Source organism: Gymnogyps californianus, chromosome 1 (assembly GCF_018139145.2).
Source record: "Gymnogyps californianus isolate 813 chromosome 1, ASM1813914v2, whole genome shotgun sequence".
NCBI classification, from domain to species: domain Eukaryota; kingdom Metazoa; phylum Chordata; class Aves; order Accipitriformes; family Cathartidae; genus Gymnogyps; species Gymnogyps californianus.
The window spans coordinates 210,879,392-210,903,001 of NC_059471.1; the positions used below are offsets into that span (position 1 = coordinate 210,879,392).

The 23,610-nt window shown below is 44.3% G+C and overlaps 1 protein-coding gene across 1 annotated transcript in view; it reads left to right on the top strand.

Annotated features, from left to right (window-relative positions):
* Positions 1–13,887: 13,887 nt before the first annotated feature.
* Positions 13,888–23,610, top strand: part of FAM107B (family with sequence similarity 107 member B) — a 64,111-nt gene continuing 54,388 nt past the window's right edge. Inside the window, exon 1 of the mRNA XM_050908032.1 lies at positions 13,888–13,939. The gene's annotated coding sequence lies outside the window, so the exon portion shown is untranslated. The remainder of the gene's footprint in view (positions 13,940–23,610) is intronic.

Sequence of the window (23,610 nt, forward strand, 5' to 3'; positions counted from 1 at the left end):
GCCATGCTGAGGTGGGACAAGCTGATTATCATGTTGTATGCGTTTTCCCAGAAATGCCATCGTTGTTGAAACTGGTGTGAACATTCCCACAAAAACCCCTCAGCTCAGGTAGATCAGTTTTGTTTTCTTTGTTTCCCAGCAAAAAGCCGCCTCACTGGAAAATTCCCAATCTCGTCTAAGCATTATCCTTGTAATTTGCACCCACGGATACATATTGCAGGTGCGTTTTGTTTTCCAGAACTGGGCACAAATGAAAGAGTGCCTGCAGTTTTGCTAAGCCCTCTGAGAGGCACAAATTATACTCCTGTATAACTGATGACAGAAAATCACGCCCACAGTCATTTGCAGGTGCAAAAGAAGAAAAGAAAAAAAAAAAGGAAGAAAAAAAGTCAAGGCCCTGTCGCAGAGCAGGGATCCGTGTCTGCCAGGTTCAAAGGCATATTCAGAGTGTGAAAGGGCACGGGGGAGCGAAAAGAGAAAGCGTGGGTGAGAAAGAGAAGTACCTTCATCAGTACCGTGAGGAATTTAAAGCTGTGTCAGGAAAGCAGGAAAGCAGGAAAACAAACTGAGAAGAGAAAACACAGCGTGGAGAGCTGCATGCTGATTAATGAACTCCTTGCCCTTGATGCCTGCTACTGACCAAAGAGATGGGCACAAGAATGTCCTATAGCTGAGCCTTTGTGCATATAGCAATTAAATCAGATTTACTCTTTTTGAGTTTCTTTCATTCTGCTAATGAAAGTAGTAGAATTCTATTCATTCTACCACTTTTAATTCATAGCATTTCTGATGTTGGGAAGCCCAGCTCCTACATGACTAACAAGGAATCCATGTACTAGTCCAAGCACGTAAGCAGGGATGTGGGATCTGACCTGAACTGTTCCAACCAAAATCAAGGTGGGCAAATCTGTGATGGTGTCACTTGCATATTCTTCCACACCTGTGGGAATTTATACAACTGGGACTCATTCTTTTTACAGGTTAGTTATCCTGTGTGAAGCTCAACCCCACGCCAAATGGATTAAGGACATAAGAAATGCCTGAATCAGTCGTCCAGTTGCAAGTCTTTCTCCACCGCCTTCTATCCATGACCATTCTTTTATCTGGGAGGCCTGCTTGCCTTCCCCGGTGCTGTTGTGTCCCCGGGCAGAGCACCCTTGGCAGCAATGCATCAGCCCAGTGGATCCCCCCAAGAAGCAGTTGGTGCTCTTGGGGTGCTGTACTGGTTATAGTATTGAGGGGTGAGTGGATAACTTTGTCCTTTGACCTTACCCACCACCTTTGTGAGCTGGTAGACCTCAGTCATATCCCTTCTCAGCTGCCTTTTCTCCAAACTGAAGAGTCCCAGCCTTTCCCATCTCTCCTTGTAAGGCAGCTGCTCCATCCCTTTGACTTCAGTTGCCTTTCTCTGTACCTTCTCCAGCTCCACGAGGTCCTCTGCTGTCTTTGATACATCAAAGCTTTCCGTTCACCACTGAGATGAATTGTGCTGCTTTTAAGTCCTGCGGAGCCATCTAACTCATGTGACAAAGTTACGCTGTGCGAATTATGACAGTCACACAATCCTGGCTGATACAATTTGGAGACCAAGAATTATCTCTAACTCTTAACATATTGTATATCAATTATTCCAACAATGAATAAATGTTTTCTCATTTGTTTTGCTGTTTTAATTTTGCAATCTGTTCATGAACAGTTTGTGAACTTAAATGGTACAAAATCCATGGAAGAAATTATATACTTGGAGTTATTTGCTGAGCTCTATGTTTGCCATGAGTTTCTTGCTCTTGTTTTAGTTAAGTTCTCACTTTAATTTCTTGAGCATTCCTTGGTTTTAATTGCAACCTTGTGAAAATCCCCTGGAAAGACCTTGCTTGCCTGTTCCTAGCAAACAGATCAACTTGCAGCTGGGTTTAAGTACAGTTGATGAGAAAAGCATTTCCTCGTTTCAGTCTAACTACCCCCTTCTCCTTGTTTCCTTCCACTGTGAACTCTCTAGTTAGCAGATTATTTCCTACAGCAGAAGGGAGCCATCAGGCCTTTGGTAAGGCTCCAGCTCTGCTAGGAAAGCCATTGTGCTGATAGACCGAATACTTCCAACTCCACCTTTTTCCTCTGTCCTTTCTCTCCATCACTTCAGCACATTCCCATGATCCCAGGGACCCAAGTGGATTAGCAGACCCAAGTCCTGTATCCTGTAGTCAGACATAGAGCCGTACCGTGGGATTTCAGTATCCAGTTAAGGAAATTGGCTGGAACTATTGCATCATATATGAAATATGGCAACCTCCTAACCCCTACGTACAATTTATTAATGACAGTTGAGATGAGGGAAGATAAACTGACAATACAGATATTCTAGCTCTGGAGATCTGAACGATCTAAAATGTCAGAAGCACTGAAATTTAGTCTGCTTCTGTAGATCTAAATAGCTCAGGATTGTTTTAATTGGGTTACGTATTTAGTTTAAGTGAGCATGGGATGGCTCTAAGCAGTCACTGAATAATAAGATTAACCAAGGAGATGGATTGAAGCCAGAACCATTTATCTAATGCTTCCCAGTCCAGGGACTTTTGATTATGTCCCAGTCATTCCCACTTCGGATTTTGCAAAACAAAACTGATCTGGCGTACGCTGTCACATGCAAACAGGGCTTCAGATTCGGTGCTCGGACTGGTAAAATCATGTTTGTATGCAAGACATGGCAGGTCCTAGGAGAGCTGGTTACACATGGTAAGCTTCAGCTTGCTCTCTCTGATCCCTTGATCTCAACAGTCTGTGAAATGAAATGTGCCATGGGCCAAACTTTTGCCAGCCTTTTTCCATTCACTTAATTACTAACAAAATGTGTGTCTTGACTCTGGATGCTGTGAGACCAGAACAATGAAATCAGTGGACCAAACCAAAGGGCCATGACTAAACACTACTGAGCTTCCCTCTCCAAAATCCATCCTGTAACACATACACAAACAAAAAAACCCCATCGATTTTCCATTCTGTCTCCTTCTGGGAAGGGACGTATGGAAAAACACCGCTCATCATAGGAGATGAATGACATATCCCTCCACTGCCATTAAATCCAGGGAATACAGACAATGAGATACACACAGGGGAGGACTTGGTGTTAAAGGCAATGGATATGCCACTTGTCCAGGGCTTAATGCATTGGAGGGCCCCATAAGATGCCCACAAGGAAGAACAAACTGAGAATCACCCATGTTACAGGGTCTCCCAGGATAACCAGAAGTCTAACATCAGTTTTTCTAGAAGAATTCTCCGATAGAAGTTTTTTCCAGAAATGGGTTTTTAGACTAAATGGAAATATTTGTCAAAAGTTTTAGGAAGGCACGTGGTTTTTGGTTAACACATGAACAAACCCTGAAAAAATGTTTGATTTTAAGCTGAAACAAAACTGTGTTCAAGTTTTCATTTAAATATTTTGGAAGAAAACCAGAAATTATGCCTAAATAGCTCCTTTTATCAGATCAGAGTCAGCTCGAGTATTGTATGTGCATCAATAAAGACATAAATTTGCAACTTAGTAGAACAAGGCAGAGGAGTTTACATAAACTACTCCCCAAAACCCACCCTGTAAATACGTCCATCCAAGTGGTGCACTTTCCCCTTATCATTTCCACAGTACAAAGACATTTAGTCTGAGTAAAGATTCAGGGCTTTCTGCAGGGCTGAGACGGTGAGCGAATGCACTGGGTAAACTCCATTCCTCTCTACAGGCAAGATGTTTACTATTTCACTTCTAGGACTGTATTTTTGTAAAGGTTCATTTCTGGTGTTTTCTAACTACCCTTTATTTCCACAGGACACTGAAGTGAATTATTGCACTTCTATGCTTCCAGGAAAAACCAGCAGGAAGCTTTTTGTTTCCTTTTCTTCCTCTTTTGTGCTAAGGGGGTTTATTTAATACAGCTGGGAGGCCAGGGCCCCCTGAGGTCTATTTGTACGTAACTCTACAACTGACTTGCATTATAAAAGAATGCAAATGCAATACATATTGACTATATGGGTCATGGTGGCACGTCCAGTTCGGGGAAATATTGAAGTTATCTATAAGCACATAAATAAGGGAGTCCACTGAAGCATACTGTATTTACAGGGTACCTCTGCCTTAGTTAATTGCACAGTAGAAAATAGCTGATCAAAACCAGAATACAAATGGTATAAATTTGAGGGAATTACAAGGAGATCATCCGGATTTAAATCCTTTGATAAAAGGGGCCACAATTTAGCTAGATGAGCGCTGTACCCATGTAAATGAGAGCAGAGCTTTTTATTGGACCTATTTGTTTCCGTAATTGTTTGTGGTGGGGCAGCCCCACTCACCGTTCATCCTTTCATCTTTCTTTAAGAAACAGTCTGTAGCTTTTTTTGAAGTGAAATCAATGTTTTGATGAATCATGCTAAAATCCAAATTAGTATTACAAAGCCAGAATTGCATTAAAGGATACTGGCTACTTAGGAGAGGTTAAACCTCACTTTGACTAAGTCGTAATTTGGAATTTTTTTTTCTGGCAGCCAGGAATTGCGGACCTAACTACAACTAAGAATCTCTTGCTGATTTTGAGGGGGCTTGGGTTAGACCACATTGCTGAGATCCAACACCAGAGAAGCCTCTAGAAGTTTGCCTCCATTGATTGTAGGATCATGTTTCCTATAAGAAAAATTGTACTAAGTGATAGTGATTAACATTTACAAAACATATTTCTAACCAGTGGTAGCACGGTACCCTCGCCCATGAGAAGACTACTGAGCTTTGCAATTTCTTGCCAAAAGATGCTGCCAAAATCTTACATGAATTTAAGGGGAGGCTGGACAGTTTCAAGGGAAAAAGCTCTACTGAGAGTTATTTATAGAAATCTACATCTATTTGTAGAAATCCGTAGAAATCTACACCCAACTCAGGAAGCTGCGGGTGGCTGGAGGCTGTGATTGGGGTATATCATGTACGTTTGGCCTTTTCTCGTAGTATTCCCTGGGCATCCACTTCTGCTCACTGCCAGAGATGGGTCTAGACAGGTTTGTGATCTGAACACTGCAGCCACTCTTACAGTCTTTTTATGTCTTTATACTATGACCATTCATAAGGGAGTGCAAGAAAAGAGGTTTCCAAGAGGATCCTGTGAGGCCTGTCCACAGGACAGACAACGCTTCCTTGGGCTGGCAACATAGGTTGAGGTTGGGGAAGGATGATCTGCGTGTAGTCGCACCATGTCCTCAGATGAGTGCTCCTCCTTCTATCATCTGACATCCCACTCTAGCTTGCCCTCCTTGGCACAAATTAATGATCTAATGAACAGCACACATAGATAATAGCAGCAATGAGACAGCTTGTTCATTTCCCACCAGAGATGGCAAAATTCACTCTGTATTTGGAGCTGGGTGAGTAATAAACTTCCCTTAGACAGAAAGAAATGCTGTGGAATAAACATAATCTGGGGTTTTGATGCACAATTAGAATAAGTCATTAACATTACATTGAGTCAAACTGCCATATAACCTTGGCGTAGGTTCACAGATTCCATTAATTTAGTTGCTAGATGCACATTTGCCCCTGAATGAAATAAAACCTTCTGTTTCTTCCTATTTATCCAGATGAAAATAAGCTGTAAATAAAAGTCATCCATCTACCAGTGTTCAAATGTACTTTTTAGATTTGTATAAAGACAACATGCAACTTAACGCTTTCTCCAGTGAAAGGGTGCTCACGAAAGGCGAGGTTCAAGAAAGGCCAGAGCTCAGGCAGGGCCTGCAAAGCCGGGCATTGGTGCTGTGATGTGTGCGGAAGGCCACAGAAAGTGATGGCAGTTGTCTCAGTTACTGGAACTTGGAGCAGGTACTGACCCAACAGAACCACTAACAGGCTCCTTTATTCACCTTTTATTCAGTACGGTAGGATGCTTTCACAACGTGAGATATTTTTGTTCATGGAGCTATAAGCTGGACTAACTCATCTCCATCAGCACTGATGTGTTGAACTCATGCTGCAATCCAGGACATAATTTACCTCCCTAACACGCAAAAATGTTCAGATAAGCTTGTTCCTTTTCCATTTGCTCTCTAACATTCATTGATCTCATAAACGAAATGACTTTCCTGTATCTTGGTGTGGAGATGAAGCATCTCCCAAGGCTTTCTGTGGCAGACTGTGGAGTCTAAAGCAAGTGACTTATCCAGTACATTTCCTAGGGTTGTCACCTGAATTGTCACACACGTGGTTCTTGCAGACAGAAATACTTACAAGTAGTTCTACTGACAGGTGTATGGACATCCAATTTTTAACTAATTTTTGTGGTGAAATAACAGTCAACATTAACAGGAGTGGTGATATGTTATTCCGTTGGAAACCACATGGAAATCAGAAGGAGACTGGCCTGGAAATGCTTAGCTTCACTCTTGAGTATTCATGTTTACCCTACTTAGGAATAGTTTATCTCATTTCACATTCACTGGGGAAGCCAATTCTTGAATTGTACTCTCCAATAATTGAAGAGACATGCAGGATTAGATCAGGTTTTATAATGAGGGGAGAGCAGCCCTGAGGCAGATGCTCTTAAGCAGAGCTATAATTTACTGGCAACCTTATCTAAGATATGGTCAGTCAATAAGAAAGCCTCGGAGGACTTCAGGGTAGCCACAGCCTCAATCAACCTGCTGATTTCTTTATAAGGAATGCCAGCTGGTTACTAAACCACAGGGGGTAGACAATAAAAATGAAGAGTTAGGGACAGAATAATGATTTATTTCAAGTGGGAAACCAGGAAAAAAGTTGAAAACCCATTTCTGTTAATTGCTCATGTTGCTGTCATTACTCTTTGTTATTATTTGTATTAGAATTGGTGACTAGAGACTTAGCTGAGATCATAAGCTGATTAAGCTGAAATGGATCTATTGTGCTCACACTGTGCCTTCACTACCCACTGTTGAAGGCTCTGATACAGCGTTCCCCGTATTTTCTTTCGTGATCCTACACAATACACTGTCACCCGGCTTTGAAGCCATGGTTGGAAGTGGAGGCTATGGCTCTGCTTTCTCCTGGGATGCTAACTCATTTACTTTGTCTCTTCAGTTCCTTCCCACAGTTTTCTCCATGTGTCTAGAAGACCAAGACAAGCACTCCCGTGATGAATGACTCACTGAGAAAGAATCAGAGAGACTTTGAACTTATTTTAGCACAACTTCCCCAGGAAGAATGACCCCAGAAGTCCTAGTAGCATGCAGGGCGGGAGATAATGCAGGCAGAATTTCACGGTGCGACTGCCTAAGACACGCCTGAGCCAGCCAGAGATGTCGCACGCAGATCACAGACCTGAACCAGTTCTGGGGTGGAGACCCACTCCAGTGTGCAACCTACCTGTTACTGGGATATTAAGAACCAGGAGCTCTGAATCCTGTTCCCAGACTTGCTGCTAGCCCAGTGTGTTGACTTGGGTGTCTCTGTCAACTCTACCACTTCTCTAAGTCATCTGCCATCCTGTGGCTTTTTCCATTTTTCTAGGAATTTATGGAAAACCAGAGAAGTTTGGCTAATATTAAGGATTTCTAGGTGCTCAGCAACTGTTGTAGTGTGATAAGCAGGGCTAATCTGCCCACGCAAGGGGACTTGGACACACTCAAAACTATTTGGGCATGCTGTGCATGTACCCACTGGTTTTGCAGAGCTTACACAGAAGGTCTGAGATTTTGAGCTTGCACAATACTCGCTGCTCTGCACAGCATGACCCATGTCCATGGATTTCTGCATAGGAAATCCCACATAGAAATATAGGGAACTCAGCACCTAGAGGTTAAACTTTCTGCTTTTAGATGTCAAACAGCAGGTATGATGTGGTTTTTTTTTTCTTTTTCCACTTTATTTTCAGTTGTGGTGATCTCTAAGGCTCCCATTAACTTCAGCTAGGGTTGACAGTTGTCGGAAAATGGAAGTCTGTAGTTTTTCATCTGTAAATTAGACATGCTTATATATTCTGGTGATAGACATGCTGGAAATGGCATGGTTATTGATTTCTTACAGTTGTTAGGTTTAACCAGCACTTTGAGATCCTGTGATGGAAGATGCTGTAGAGTCTCAATCCACGTGTATGTTCATCTGCAAGCATGTATATGGCCCATGGAAAGTCTCTGGAGTGTAATCTTACTACATGAAAGCCAGAAAGAAGCTACTTGCCACTTGCAATTTGCATGTACGTTATGGTTCAGAGCACAGAGAGTATCTGTCTGTCTTTCCTTTCATGGGGGAAACAGCACTTGATTATTTGCTTTAGTGGGAAACGATACGAGATTGTCTGCTCCAATTGCCGTAAGGCCACCCTGAGTACAGTCCGCTAACAGCCTCTCATCTTTGGTAAATAAAACAGCTTGGAAATGGAAAAATTTGCCCAGCCTGCGCAATAGTCCAGATGTGTCCTGGCTGGAGGTAGGAACAGACCTCCTCAGAGGCCTTGTCTCACGTTTTTCTGTGTCTCCAGCTATTACAGCTGTATTTTTATAGACTTTTCTGTGTCATCCCTGAGAAGACAGCTGGGCATGTCCTTATAGGCCCAGTCCAAGCAAAATTCCTTGTGATCTCCACAGGAGCAGGAGCAGTTTCCAAACCTCCATCAGGCTTTGCTGCTTCATCTCATCTAGGGGGAAGGCAGAAATGAGGGCTCAGTCTAAACTCACTTGAGGGCTGTGGCAATTTTAGCAATGGCTTTAATTAGCTATGGATGAGGCTTTCTGTGTCAGACCTAACTCTAGAGAAGTCAAATGGGGAGGAATTCTGGTGTTATTAACCGCAGCACCACAAGGCTTTAACCCTATAGCAGATGCCAGTGACATGTTGTTTGAGTCTCTTAAAATGTTCTGCATTACAACTCTGAGCCCACCTACTACCATATGTTTGAGGCTCTGATTTCCCCAGAAAAGTGCCATGGAGTGCTACGCACTTTATATTTGTGATATATGGGATGCGTATTGTGTCCACAGATCCTGTGTCCTTCAGGATCAAACGGACATATAGGCTCAGAAATCTTGATGCCTGCTTATCTATACCAGGGCCAGTGGTACAGTTTATGTTATTAGAATGATGTAAGATTACTACAATGACATGAGAAGGCAAACACAATCTATGGCATATAAGAACTGCAAGATTAGGGGAGAAGGTGGCCAGAAAACCATGATCCAAGCGCAGCTATGATTTTCTGACCTAATCTTGTGAGACCTCTAGATTCTAGAGGTCCATATCTAATTTTGTCTGAAGATGGACCTTGTTTAGTGTCTTCTATCTGCAAATTTCAAACTGTGTCAGCAAGGAAGTCACAGTTATTTTCGCTGTTCTACTAGACCAGAAACTGACGCAAAATGACTTATTTCAGGTTGCCCAGCGAGCCAGCAGTGGAGGCAATACGAGAAGCTGGGTCTTAAAAGAGTCCTAGCTGAGGAAGTGCAGAACAGCTCTTCAGAGGCCAGCCTACAGGCAGGGATAAAATCACTCTCCAAAAGAGTGATCAAATGAAATTCTGCTGTTGGAAGGTAAATTAAATCCCCTTTTTTTCTGCAGCCTGGGGAATGAGCATGTTTTGGATCCAACTGTGCAACATTAATCACAATACGGAATATTTGAGCCAAAGGTCAGCCACAGGGGGCCAACTATTAACATATGGGATTTATCTGTCTCCTTCTTCCATAAAGATGCAGCATGCTGGATAATTAAACTTCTGAGTGCCAGCGTGAAGTGCAGTCTGTTTTTTTCCACTGCTCTTTGTGATTCGATCCAGAACCATTTCCTTTCACTGTATGCTCAGAAGGGGAGGAAACAAAGGTGGCATCCTGATCTTCATTATTAATACACAGGAAAACTTGGAGGAAATCCCTTTTATGCCCCTGGCTTTGTGTAAAGAAAACCCTGCAAACTCAAAAGTCATATTGTTCGGCTCCTATATATATTTATACATCTATGTGCATAGCAGATGTTTCTTCAGATACTTAACTGATGTTTCTGCAGAATTATGGCATGGAAAAACCTTCATAGCAACCTGCATTCCAGTTGATTTACTTTGATTAAATTAGAAATCTAGAAAAAAAACATTTAAAGTGGCTACACTGGAATAAAGAAAACCACATTCTCCTGTGATGTAAGTCAGTGCTTCTCCATGTTATGTGGAATAAAACCACCGGTATACAGGCAGAGCTCATCTCTTGTTTAGAAATGGGAGCAGGCAATGGGGAGGCATTTTGCCACTTTGGGTAAAGGAATTACACACAGCTAAAGAATTTCTGAGGAAGGCATCTAGCTGAAGCTTGTCAGGCCGCTGCCTTGTATAACCAGCAGAAGCACTTCCAGAAGCAATTAATCCAATTCTAATACAGACACCTAAGGTAGGAGTCACGAATCTCCCTCTGGAGGTACCTACCTCTCCCCCAGCCTACACGACCTGCTTAGACGAGACGTCTGCTTTCAGACAACTAAAATTAAGCAAGGGGAATCCCGCAGCAGCTGACTCTCCACTTCTTTGCTTCTGCCACAGTAAAATTGTTATTATTATTATTAAGGTTATATTATGGTAACACTCAAAGGCCAGGTATGGTGCAGGCATGGAGTAAAATGCAATTCCCTACCCCACAAAGAGGACAACTCAAGTAATTAAGGGATGATTTTGCTTTTAATTCTGCAGTTTGACTGAAAAGAAATACAAACACCAGCAGGCAATTAAAATACATAACACTTGATTCATAAGATACCAAAATGCCAAACTACATACTACATACATCCCATGACACTTATACAATAGAATGACTATATACTTTTGGCTATAATGTTAATAAAAAAGGGATTTATCTTGTTAAGTATTTCCACTGCATCATTCTGTCTGAGAGTTGTTCTGAAGTGCAGCCAGTTTATTCATTTTTTGGATTCCAGTACACTGCTTTTCATTTAAAATAAAATGGTAACGTCTTACATTTATACAGTGCTTTTCATCTAGAAAGATCCCTGAGGCTTTCTCAAGCACGTTCTGGAGTTTCAGTACCCGCAGTGCTGGAGGAAGAAGGCTTGTCATGACTAAAATGCAATTGTGGCCAAATTTCTTTATCGCATGAACCACTATATACGATGCGCCACATATGATGTGCCTTAAAGAAGGAAGGGGAATGTCAGGAACTTGAGTGGCTCACAGATGGGAGACAATACTGACTCCTCATGTCCCCCTGTTCCTCACTTACAGGCTGGAGCTGACCTGGACTGACTCACTCTCTCCCCAACCAGGGGTTTGGGGTACCTAGCAGCTCTTGCACCAAAAACAGGCAACCTGATGACACAAGCTATGCCTTAAATTACTTGTGAGCTGTTTGACTCAGAGCTATCATTTGACCACTGTCTTGCATGACGCACTGAGTGAGGAATCAAGACACTAGGGTAACAGGTTGATCTCAGCCATCACTGGTCCTCAGATGTGTTCTTGGTGAGTCCTTTCAACTTTCTGCCTCTCCCAAATCTTCCTCTTTCTCGCTTATGTCCAGCAATAGTTTTCAAGTCCAGGTACAGCCATGGTAGCTTAGGGGTTGCATGGCATTACAGTCATTTAAGGGAGCACAAGCTGATAGTACGTGTGGGGAGGGACTTTGCTAAATCTGCACCTGGTATGGCCAACGATACCACATAACCGCACACTTAAACTGAATGTAACACTGGAACAAAGTCGCTATCACCATGAAAAATGCCTATGCTCCTCTGACAAGCCGTGGCAAGATACCCAGAAATTTTTGGTAGCTTCAGCAAAGTGTTACATTCCATTTAAAGGTGTGGATGTGCAGGATCTGCTGGGGAGACGGTTCATACCGCAGCAAATTAGCTGTCTGAGCTGAGAAGGGGTTGGGAAACACTGATGTAAAGTGTCAGATTTCAGAGCAGGGTCAACTGCCTGTGCAGTGTCTAAGGCAAGGGATATAAAAACTTGATCAGGACTGCAAAGTGTCTTTAGAATACAAATGGTTAATGCTTACATACAGGAATGATATGGAGAGGTCCGTAAGGTCAAGAATGCAAAAGATAGGGAAATCCAGCATTCCAGCTGGCCTTGCAGTTCATGTTATTTCCTTGCTGTTTGCAATTCCCTGGTCATACATCATTTCCCCCTCCCATGCTTCAGGTGGAGGGTTGCTCACAGAACAGGGAACTATTCAATATTTATACTCCCTCATTCATCTAGGCACATCATTGTACTGCATTTAATTAAAAAAAAAATCAAATTTTATGAGGTTTTTCTCCATACAGTATCCATGGGCTCCACACACAGAACAACTATATCTCACAATACTCCTATGAAGGAAAGGGCACCTGGGGAATGAGGCTGCCCATAACCAGGGCTGACACTCTGAACATGGACCACGCAAACGGGTGTCCAACTTGTCATGCCAAAAGTGACTTTTCGAGGAGCATGTAGTATTTTGTAACACTTCATTGGTTCACAGCATAGCTCTGATTGCATATGTTGGTGCTCGGCAACAGACTCGAATTGAACCAGAACTGACAGTGGCCACGCGTGCTCTGGATTTCATCCATTTGCTAGGTTTCACCCAGGCTGCCTTTTTCTCCTAGTGAAAGAACAGCCGCACACAAAGACCTGAGCAGTCTTTTAGTACGTACCGGCACTCCAGATTTCAGCCTTGCCCCACAGAAAACATGCTTCTCCTTACCCACTTGCTCCCCTTACCATGCTGGGGCAGTGGGTTATTTAGGACAGATTCGGTGGCAACAGCACCATCTACTGCGCACCCAATATCCTTCCTGCAGGGACTTCTTGGGGTTGCGGGTTTTTGGAGGGGATGGGTCTGTCTCCGCAGCCCAAGCGACGTTCGTTGAATGCTCAGCTCCTCAAGTTACTGAGCTCCTCAAATCAGTCTGAAGCTTTCCATCCCTGGGATGACTCAAGTTGCTTCTGTCACTCTGCTGTGATTCAAGTCATCTGCTCTGAGGAAACGCGAAATAATCCTAGGGATAAATATACAAAAGAAATCGATTCAATCCAAGTACGTACACCGATGTATAAACACACATTTCATCCCCAAAGGTCTTTTTCTTTTTTTGGGTTCATTCCCAAAGTCTGTGCACGCTATGTTGTGTCCCAGGCTCTCTGTCATGTCTCCATCATGTAGTACTCACTATGAAACAGATTTTGGGGCACGCTGAGGCAAGTTCTGGCTGGCTGGCTGCGATTTCTTGGCTGCTTACTTGGATGGGTCTGCTCGCAGAGCGGGGACCTTAATTCCTACAGACTGACCGGTGGAAATATCCAGAGGGAACAGGGCTCCGGGCCACGGAAAGGGAGAAAAAAACACTCAGGGAAAGTTAAACGAAGGCACAGCGGGGAGATTCCTCTTCCACGAAGAGAGGGCTGGCTCTTGCAGGTGAGTGGGGCCACTCAAGAGGACCAACGGCCTCGGCAGGCGTTTGAAAACCGCCCGTGGGGACCCCACGCGTGATGTCCTTCCCGGGGGGGCTGGGCCCTGCAGCCCCCCGCCGCCCTCCCCGCGCCCCGAGGAGGCAGGGCTCCACGCCGCTCACCTCCCCCCCCCCCCCCCCCCTTTTTTCCCCCGTTTCCCTCGGGATTTCCACCCAGCCAGGCCCCCCGCCCCCCACCCCGGATTTTTCCACGCCTGACAACAAAGGAGGCGGCCGGGCGGCCTCGGCGGTGACTCAGCGGCGGGCCCGCCCCCGGCCCGCCCCGCCGCTCCCCTCAGGCGACGCCGGGCCGGCTCCGCGCGTGTGGCGGGGCCGCGCCGGCGGGCAGTCCGTCCGTCAGTCAGTCAGGCAAGCAGTTAGTGAGCGGGCGGGCGGGAGGCTGCTGCCGGCCTCCCTCCTTCCCTCCCTCATCCCGCCGGGCGCCTCGGGGTCTCCCTGCCCTCGTCCCCCGCGCTGCCGGGCGGGGAGAGCCGCCCCGGCGAGGTAGGTTTTGTGTCTCCTCACACAAAGGCGCGGCGCTGGCGGGGTGGGACGGGGCAGCCGGGGGGTGGCTGAGGGAAGGCGGCTCCCTGTGAGTGTCCGCGGCGTGGGGGGGGTGTGGGGGGGGAGTGTCCCATCAGCGCACCCCTTCCCCAAGCTGTCGGGGTGCCGCTAGTTGGGAGGGCTGTGCGGGGCGGGAGGCGGCGGGCACCCCCGGGCCGTGGGGCTCCGGCGGGAGAGCCCCGTCTCTGCTCCTTCATTCGTGAAGGGAAACCCGGGGAGTTAATCGTGGCTCTGCAAAAAAAAATAAAAAGGGGGGGGGGAAGCGAAGTAGAAGGGTGCCCGGGGGGGGCTGTGCGGAGCAGCGAGGGAGCTGCCGGTCCCGCTGGCCGGGCGCCCGCCGACCCCCGCGGCCGAGCCGTTAGCTGCTTCGCGGGTTTCCCCCTGGCTCGCCGGGGCTGTGGAGCCGGTGGGGCAACTTTTATTCTCTGGTGACTTGTGCTGGGGTCGGGGCACCCTCACGGCCCGGCGGGGTCCGTGGGCTGCAGCCTGGTGGGGCCGGGGGCGTGTGGTGTTGGATAGGAAGAAGAGGTAGAAAAGGAAGAGCAAATAAAAAATATGCATATTTTATTTCCTATATATCCTGCCCTGTAAAATGAGAATTCAGAGCAGCTGAACTTCTGATGTGGACAGTGGATGTTTCCTTGCAAATCTTTAAAAAAAGTAAAAGCTGGGAGCGCAGCAAGTCCCGAGGACTTGCACTGTCTCCCTGTGCTTCCATCCCTGCCAGTGCAGTTCTGTCAAAGTTTCCCTCAAGGGCCCCAAGAGTCCAAATGTCCAGATTTTGCTACGCATTGGGTAGAAAGGCAATGCAGCCAGCCAGGGTAACTGCATGGATAAATTTATTTTGGGGGTTCACAAGGGGAAGGGGTGCGATGCAGGAGCTCTGTGTAACTTAACTACTTTGCTTCTTCCGTTGGATTTTTTTCATAGCTTAATGAGTTCTGGCGTATATCTATACTGTGTGAACGCGGTGTATGGCCATGGCTGGCATTGGAGCAGAGTCTGGTCCTGTAAGTTCACGGCATGGTTGTACCAAACTTGAGAGAGAGGCAGGAACATGTGAACTTTTTGGGTCTCGTTGAGAATTCGTGTAGTCAAACAAAAATGCAACAAAACGAGGAAAAGTTGCTTCTGTGTGAGCATAATGTGGTCTCTGCGTATGGTTTGTGGTGGGAGTATTGTTGAATAACTCTCTGGCAGCGGTGCTGTTCTGCGTTGTGGTACGTATGTGTGTGCGCTAAATCCTGTAGCGCCAATGAGGATATTTAACTTTCATTGACTTGGCAGAGAAGTAGGAGCGTGGAAGAAGGTTGTTAAAAATGGGAATAACTGCTTGTGGATCTTGTAGGCAATTTGAGAGGCATTTAAACTGTCTTTAATCTCCCTGTGATATGAGCAGGACGCTGAGAATCTCTTGCTTTATTGATGGTTGTTTTCCTAGCAATATATGGACAGACAGTGTGTACTATGAATGTGATAGCTGCTTGATTATTGTCATATTGTCAGTGATATTTGCTCAGGGACAATAAACAATTGTTTGCTGGGGTTTATTAAAAAGAACCACAAACACCCCATATCTCCTAAAACAAAGCCTTTATTGTCGTAAAGCAATTGTGGGCCAATTTCATGCTTGGTGTAGTTCCACTGATGTCAGTGGAGTTTTGCCAGGGATGATTTTGGCAGGTGAAGTGTCACTTCTGTTTTTCAGAGTCCAAAATGCTCAAGAGTAATGTTGCTATTCTGCCTCCAGCACTTAAGTATTATTAATTAAAATGGTATGCTGATGCTTCCTGAAAGTAAGAGGTAGAGGTGGGAGAGTCATCTCATCAGGTCCTCTAAATACTTTCCCACTTGCTTTCTCCTTTCTACTTCAGATCTTATATCCCTTAATTTACTCTCTTCCTGCTTTTTCAGTCTTAGCATCTTTTTTCTCTCTTCAAAATTAGGAAGTTTCTCTGAACTCCAGCTCACCCTTGAGCATTTAAAGGTTTTGAGGCTAACTGTATTGAACCCTACACCACCCCTGCACAACGAGGTAAGTGAGGAGCTGTGTGGCAGCTGCAGTTGGGAGACCTTTCTCGCACATGCACATGCCTCTTCTTTACAAGCTGACTTGTGTGGTGGCTATGGTCAGTGCATTTGCTGAAGTGGCAGATTGTTTGACAGTCACGCAGTGGAACAGCCAGGCTTGAGAGAGACCGAGTAGACCGGGGTTGGGAAGTCACTCAGTTTTTACATAGTGCCATACTCAGGACGTTGAGAAACAACTGTTTCTGAGAACACCCCTTCATAACATCGGTAAGGACAGGAAAATCATCTAAAAAATGGAGCAGAAAGAAAACTGGGGAAAGATAGAAGGAAGTATTCTTCTTTACTAGCTGTGGGAAGAAGAGTGGAACTGTTTAACCAGTAATTGGCTTTAAGAGAACTTTGGCTCCATCAAAGTTTCAAAAAAAAAAAAAAGATTTTATTGACTAAAACTATGTTATCTTTGTATGCAGTTAACAGTATTAAATACACATGGCCAACTCTAAGGCTGTTCTGGCACTGTGGTGGTTTTAAACAGAGCAAGTTTCAATGCTCAGCTTTGCAGAGTATCTGCTGAGCTGTTTTTGTATCTGACATCTTTGCACTGTACAACTTTGGATCTATTTGCATCTCATAAGTACTCAAAAAGAGCATTTCAGACACAACTCACAGCTGATACCCTTCTGACACTTTTGGAAAAAGCAAGCATCAAAGAGCAAGATACATGCACTGTCTAACTTTGGAGGGGAAAAAATGTGCTTAATGCTTCTTCAATTCAGTGATTAGTCTGAAGTTTATTCTGGTTTGGCCAGACATGGCGTGTTCTTGAGTATCAGTGGAAGTATGGTTTGCAGCTTAATGTGATGTTGCAAAGAGCCTGCAACTCTTCTGTATTTACTTAAAGAGCATGTAAGTTGGGGTTTTGATGTTTAATTTTGACATAAGACAATGGAAGGATTGAGCTGTGGAAAGGGAATTGGTCACATGCTAACCTGAACATAGAGCTGCAAATTTGATAGGAAAAACATTTTTTAGGAGAAGGATAGATTATCTGGCTAGAACTACATTTCTCAGTGATACTTCCTCTTTCCACATTTTGCATGTTCTTGTCAGGATTATCTCTGCCTGTGCGTCATTTATATTAATCCTCTCAAAACCGTGCTGAAGTGGAAAGGTGCTGTGTCTTCCCACTGTGGGGTAGACACCTTCCCTTTGCAGATGGGGAGTAAAAGCACAGGACAGTAAATGGGTCGTCCGTGACTACACAGGAACTGCGTAGTGATGCAAGAACTTGAACTCATGTCTCCTGAACTATTGGCTAGTGTTGAAATGAAAGAACTTCCCCCTGCATGAAGGAGTAGAAGAGAAGAGGCACGGTCCAAAAGGCATGGTATGAAAATCAGTTTGGTTACCTGGCTGTGATGCAATTAGTGGTCGACTGCTCTTCCACCAACAACATGCAAAACAGGAGGGTTTTGTAATGGCAAGTGCTTAAACAAAGGCATTCAGCATACACAGGAGAGAGAAAAAACAGTAAGGGACATTTTTCTTCTTCTTTCTACACCTGCCTTTAAATAGCGGGTGCTGGTTTTACAGATGCGTCTCTGGCTGGGTCTTTGGGGAGGTCCTTCATCTGGCCCATTGTACGGTTGCATGTGAGGAGGTGCCAGCAGAAGGGAAGAGAAGGCTTTGCATTGCCAGGAGGGTCGTGGCAAGACCAGGACTGCCTTTCTGTGACCCCAGCAGCTGGGTGAGGTGATGTGAGTGCAGATCCCCACCCTGAGAGACCAGGCTCGTTCTTCTTTTTGAAGGTGGTTTCTAAAGGGGTGGCTGCTCGCTCTTCTGCTACGCACAGAGACTCACGTAGCTGCTGTTCTCGCCCGGCTGCTCTTCCGCTTCAGGGCGTTGGTGCAAAGGGCTGTGTGTGTTTCACGACAGCGGGGAGCTGTGTGTGGTAATTCTCTCGTGGCAGAAATCTTACGGGGATTATATGAGCAGGGAGCACTGGCATCTGCAAGAAAAGGAAGGATGTGGTCTTTTCTTCCCCTTTCTATATAACCCGAAAACACCAGAGGATACCTGCTACCTCCGTGTTTTGTCCCGCTGTGAAAACTGAAGTTTGAAGAAACGCTTTTCCTTACAGCACTGTGTTTGGTGGTTGACTGTTACAATAGCAAAGTTTGTCATAGTTTCAACTTCAGTTTCAAAACGTGTTTCGAGCTGGCAGCCTACTTCTTGTGTTTCAGCCAATGCTGTAAGTTTTGTGCAGTCAAGGGTAGGAAACTCACAGGTGGGAGAGCAACGTTTCCAAGTTGTGTCTATAAAAGAATAAGCCACAAGGATTTTGGAGCAGTTGTGTGCAGTGCTCTGTCCACTGGTCTGTATCACATTTTAAAATAATGTTTGAAATGAGAAGTTACTCTAATTTTTTAGCCTGGGTCTGTAGCTGAAAGGGCAGGGTTTGTGGTAGCTTGGTACAGTTTGCTTTCTAGTATAGATCTAGTCTGGCTTGGAGTTAATTGAGTCTTCAGCAGGTCATCAGTTTGCTTAGACGGGACAAGGATCCTAATTTCATGATGACAGCAGGGAGCACAAATGCAATAACCTTTGCCTTATTTAGCTTTATTTATCCTACAAGCAAAACTCCTTGATTTGCTTACATTTTTTAAATTTCTCTGGCAACATGAAGCCAGAAGGTTGCCTTTTGTGCAAGTACATGCTCTTCTTCAAAGAGAGGAATAGCACAGTCATTTAGGAACAGTGGGACAAATTCCTTTCTTTTAGATGAGATCCATTTCTTTATTTTTACATTTATACTGCAATTTCAGGCAGTGTATGTGCCTGCAGGATGAACTGTAAAACCTCTGTTCTGTCCTTCAACAAATCTCAGCCTCTTACATTTACTGCCTCTCTGTATGAGCTGCATTAGAGTCCTTTAGAGGACTCTCTTTACGATGATGAAGCATGAAACGTGCTCTTGCTATAAGGGGTGCTTTAATGTCCTGGATAGCAACCTTGCTGCTTGTTGTGGCAAGATGGGTCTTATTTTTTACCTTGTACCCAGGAATTATTCACCTTTCCTGTAAGATGGAGAGCTAAAACCCACAAATGCTTCTGAAGGAGAAACTACCCTTGTGTTTGACTTCGGTTGAAGCAGTCCCTCTGCTTTGCAGTATAGTATATTTTAAGGAGGGGGAAGTGAGTCTTGAAACCATTACTGTGTAGAGGGAAACCCACATTAAGCTGCTTTTGCTTAATTGAATATTGAGAGTTCTCCTGTCCGTCTTGAAAGGATGTTCAGTTCACCATGCTTGTGCCCACTGGTGCTAGCTAACTCACCACGTCTGGTGGCGTCTGCTCTGAATGGGAGCCAAACACTGCCAGTCAAAGGTATTTCAATAGCGATGGCATTCAGTGAGTCTTTCGGTGGGTGGCGAGAGGAGGATGATGATGGGAAATAATAGAACAATTCTTTTCATTCCTTGCCTGTGCTGTGAATGGGCATTCATAAGACCTCATGTATATACACAGGCTTTTGTTCTGGTGCTAATAATAAAACAGAGTTCACAGCTCTGAGTAGTCAAGACGATGTGATGAGAAGTGGGTCAAGACCATTCGTGTGTGCATAACTGCACTCCTAATCTAGGCCAGTGCCTGTGCTGGATGCTTCTAAACAAGCTGAAAAGGTTTCAGGGGAGCAGGAGTTTATGCTGTCAGATGGGTGAAGTGCACCTCTAGCTGAGCAGAGCACAGCTAGATGGGGATCAGAATGGATGGTCTTGAGTCGCTTTGCATGTTAATATGACCATAGAGGAAAAGCTTTGCTGTTCAGTACCTCTGAAGAGCAAGGAGTTTAGTTTGAGCCAAAGGAAATTTTCTTCTTCCTAGCAGGATGAGTTGCTGAGCAGCCCTTCAAATATGTGCACTGCTCTGCTTTTTCAGCTGAAATACGTCTCTGCTACCTCAGTTTCATCTTCACTGTCATTGGGAAAAAAGATGACTTGCTGAGTATCCCACTGTGTTGCTGCTATGTCCTTCAGACTTGCTGCAGTAGTTGAGCTCCTTGGTGCCCTTCAAGGAAGAGTGGATGCCTGGGCTCGCCCTGAGGTGCAGTTTGGGGCTGTTGGTAGAGGAAGAAAGCCAATTTTCATCTGAAGCCACTGGGATTTGGGGGGGGGGGGTATTTTTGGAGAGAACAGGGAGGAGTTTGATTGTGTTATGATAGTCTTTGCATTATATTATGATTTTTTTTTTTCCCATCCTAGAGCTTTTTGAGGTAACTTGTCCTTGAAGACCAGCTATGTCATACAATGCAAGCTGTAATACACGTGGTTAACTCTCATAATACCTGGCACATCACTGCATGCCCCCTGAAAACAGTCTGGCAGAAATTTATAGCCAGGTTTGGGTGTCTTAAGAGAATGAAGCAAAGGATGGGGAAAGAGTCCTGGTGGTTTTGGGATTTTCTTTGGGTGGGAGGTGGTTTTTTTGGTATTTCTAAAAGTAAACCAACTTTTTCTTCCAAGCCTTAGAAGTACCTTTGAGGCCAACCATGTATGTAACGTGCAGAAGCAAACTGGAGTGCTGTGGATTGTAACCGACTTCCCAGTTGTGCTGGCGGTAGGTTTTGCAAGGTGAAGAGATGACCTTTCGTAGGTGGCTGCAAGGGCGATCAGTAAGCATGGCTTGCCTTGCTGCTCTCCCACCTTTTTCCTGTGTCCTTCGTCATAGTGACCAGTGCAACGACACGCTAACTGATCAGAAATGCTCGTGCGTAGGCAGTCTTGTGTATTCTGGAAGGAAGCCCTGGCTGTGCATGGGGTTGTCCTGTTTGTGCTATTTGTTACCACAGATAGCAACTGTGGGGAGCAGAGTGGCTCTCCAAAGACAGTCTTAGCATGCCTATTGCTCTTCATTTACCAGTTTCTTCTTTCAAGTACAAGAAGGCTGAACAAGTCATAAACTTCTTATGCAAAACATGAGCGAACGTATTCTTCCTTTTTCAGAAAATACCTTAAAAGCTAGCTTTAGAATTCAAGAAATTTAATGTCTCTGAAAAGCAGAAAACATGTATCTCTTGGGGTGAAGCCATATCCCATTGAAAAGATTTACAAAAACATTTTTCTGAAGTTCCAGCAACTAGAAAGCCAGCCTTGAAGCTTGTTACGAAGACTGTAGTTTGTGAATGTCCATGCCAGTCAGTCTCAGGTGGAGGATTTAGTTTAACAAGGCTGAAGCACATGTTACAGATGCCATTGTATCAAAACACTTACTGTTTTGGGGAAGCTCAAGTCTGAGTTCTTGGGCCCGTCTTACTTTCTCTGTAGTTAGTGACTGATTAAACTGAGCAAAAAGCGGGAGAGGTTGGAGGCATCAACTAGCCATGTTATATGCTACATCCTTTTCCTAATTGTGCAAAAGTGCTGTACCTTCAAAGTTTCCTCTGTAAACCCAAGAATTTACTGAATGTACAATGACTTTGATTTTTTTTTTTTTTTGCAATGTAGTATGTAAGCAGAATAAAATAAATTTCCTTGCTTGAGGATGTGACAGCAAGTTAGTACATCAAGTTAGAAAATGAGTGTGCCAACTATTGCTTTGTTTTCCAGTGGCCTGCGGGCCCTTCCTGCATAGCACTGTCCTAAAGAGACAGTCTCTGCCCTGAGGAATTTACAGTTTAAATAGGGAAGAGAGAGTGAGTGAATGGACATTAGAGACACAAAAAGGTGAAACACTTTTTTGTGTGTGTGTGTGTGTGTGTGTGCGACACCAGCTCAGTGGTGCAAACTTGAAGTAGAAAAATTTTTCTTGCATCAGAGATCAGTTTTGCACTGAATGCAGCTGCTTTGCTGGAGAGCCAGATTTTTACTGAAACTTCCAGTGTAGATGTAGATTTATGTATCTATATAAAGGTGCTTTGTCACTCATGTCTATTACATTACAGGAACAAGTTTTAACACTGTAAGCTCCCCTATAGGGATCTGTATACTTTCCAGCTAGTTAAGGCCTACTTTTTCTCTGTAGAAGCACTAAAAAGGCATCTCCTCAACCTTGTTACCTGTTTCCAGGTAACTAATAGGATTAACAGATCCAAGACAACATGTTCCTTTAGCTAAGTGTAATCCATTTGCCAGCCTCAGACAAAAATATCGCAGAGAGGAGAAGCACAGGTCTATATAGTAAATCTTATTTTCAAAGAAAACAAGACTTAAAAAAAGTTAGACCAGTACTTTTTGCTAGAAAACTTCTGCAACTGATGTCACTTTTATTGTGAAACTTTATAGCAGACAACTCTAAAAATGGGGGCCAGTTTGAAATGCAGAGTCAGAGATCCGTCTGGTCAGTGATGCTGGTATAACTTTTTTAAAGGAACTGGGTGAAGAACTTCAGAAGAGGGGAAAGTATTTAAATCCTGGTGGACTTCTTGGATGCTGTAGCAGTGGGCCATATGGGTACCTAAGTAGCTAAATTTTCTGCTCAAATTGTAATTGAGGTGTCTGGTTGGTCTCTTCCCAATCCACTCCCGTGATTTCCTATGGCTAAGTAGTTCTTTCTTTCCTCAAAGCTGTCACGGTGTTGCTAGCACGGGATGACTACAGACAGCATCTGCCAGGGAAAGGCTCTCATTTCTGTGGTGCTGAGGTTGTGGTCGGCTCAATCTGTGATGTACTCAGCTTTGCACCCAGAAGGTTGCCCAGGTTTTATAAGGCTATGCTAATTAAGGTCTTGGTGTCTGCTGTACAAAATTCTTAATTGCTGAAGCATCCCCGTATCAGCTTTCAGTAAAACTGTTTTTTGGAGCCTTTCCCCCCGCCCTGCCCCCCTCAGAATTCTGCAAGAAAAAAGGCTCTCTAGCTGCTGAAGCACAATGCTGTCACCTGTTTTACTTTCCCGTGTTTTTTCTGTATTGATGGAAGGCTTTGTTTTAATGCTTAATTCTTTTGACTGCCATAATCTGGTAGCATACAGGGGGAGGGCTGCATTTGTAATGCCTGTTCTGTGCACTGAAAGGCAAGAGTTTAGAATGAACTTTAAGGTAGAGCAGTGTGTGCTTTCAAAGAGCTTATTCCTTCCAACATTGACTGAAATTGAATTAATGAAGAGTCCCATCAAATTGGGCATAGCATGCATTGATAAAATGGTATTTCGTTAAATGACTGCTCTAAGGGCTCATTTCGTCCCTGTCCTCCCATTTTAGTATTGAATCTTAATCTCTTTATTACAAGGAACATCAGGACTAGTAGAATTAAAGTTTGAGCCAGTCGTGAGTTCATTTATTCCTTTTTTTAAATCTTTAATGATGGAGCAGCCTCAGCTGATTTCCTGTTCAGGTTTGATGCTTCACAGGATTTGAGATTCATCTTTATTTTATCTCCAGAATCACACTTTGGTTCAGGGTATTTTTTCTTTCTAATAGGAAGCTGATTAACTGCTAAAACAGCCACAGATGTAGTTAATTTACTTTCTAAGTGCAGATGTTTAGAGTGCTATGAAGTCAGGCAAAGATTGGATTTAGAAAGCACTAGATTACACATACTAGTCAACAAAACATTGAGTATCAAAGATAACTCATTACTGTAAAA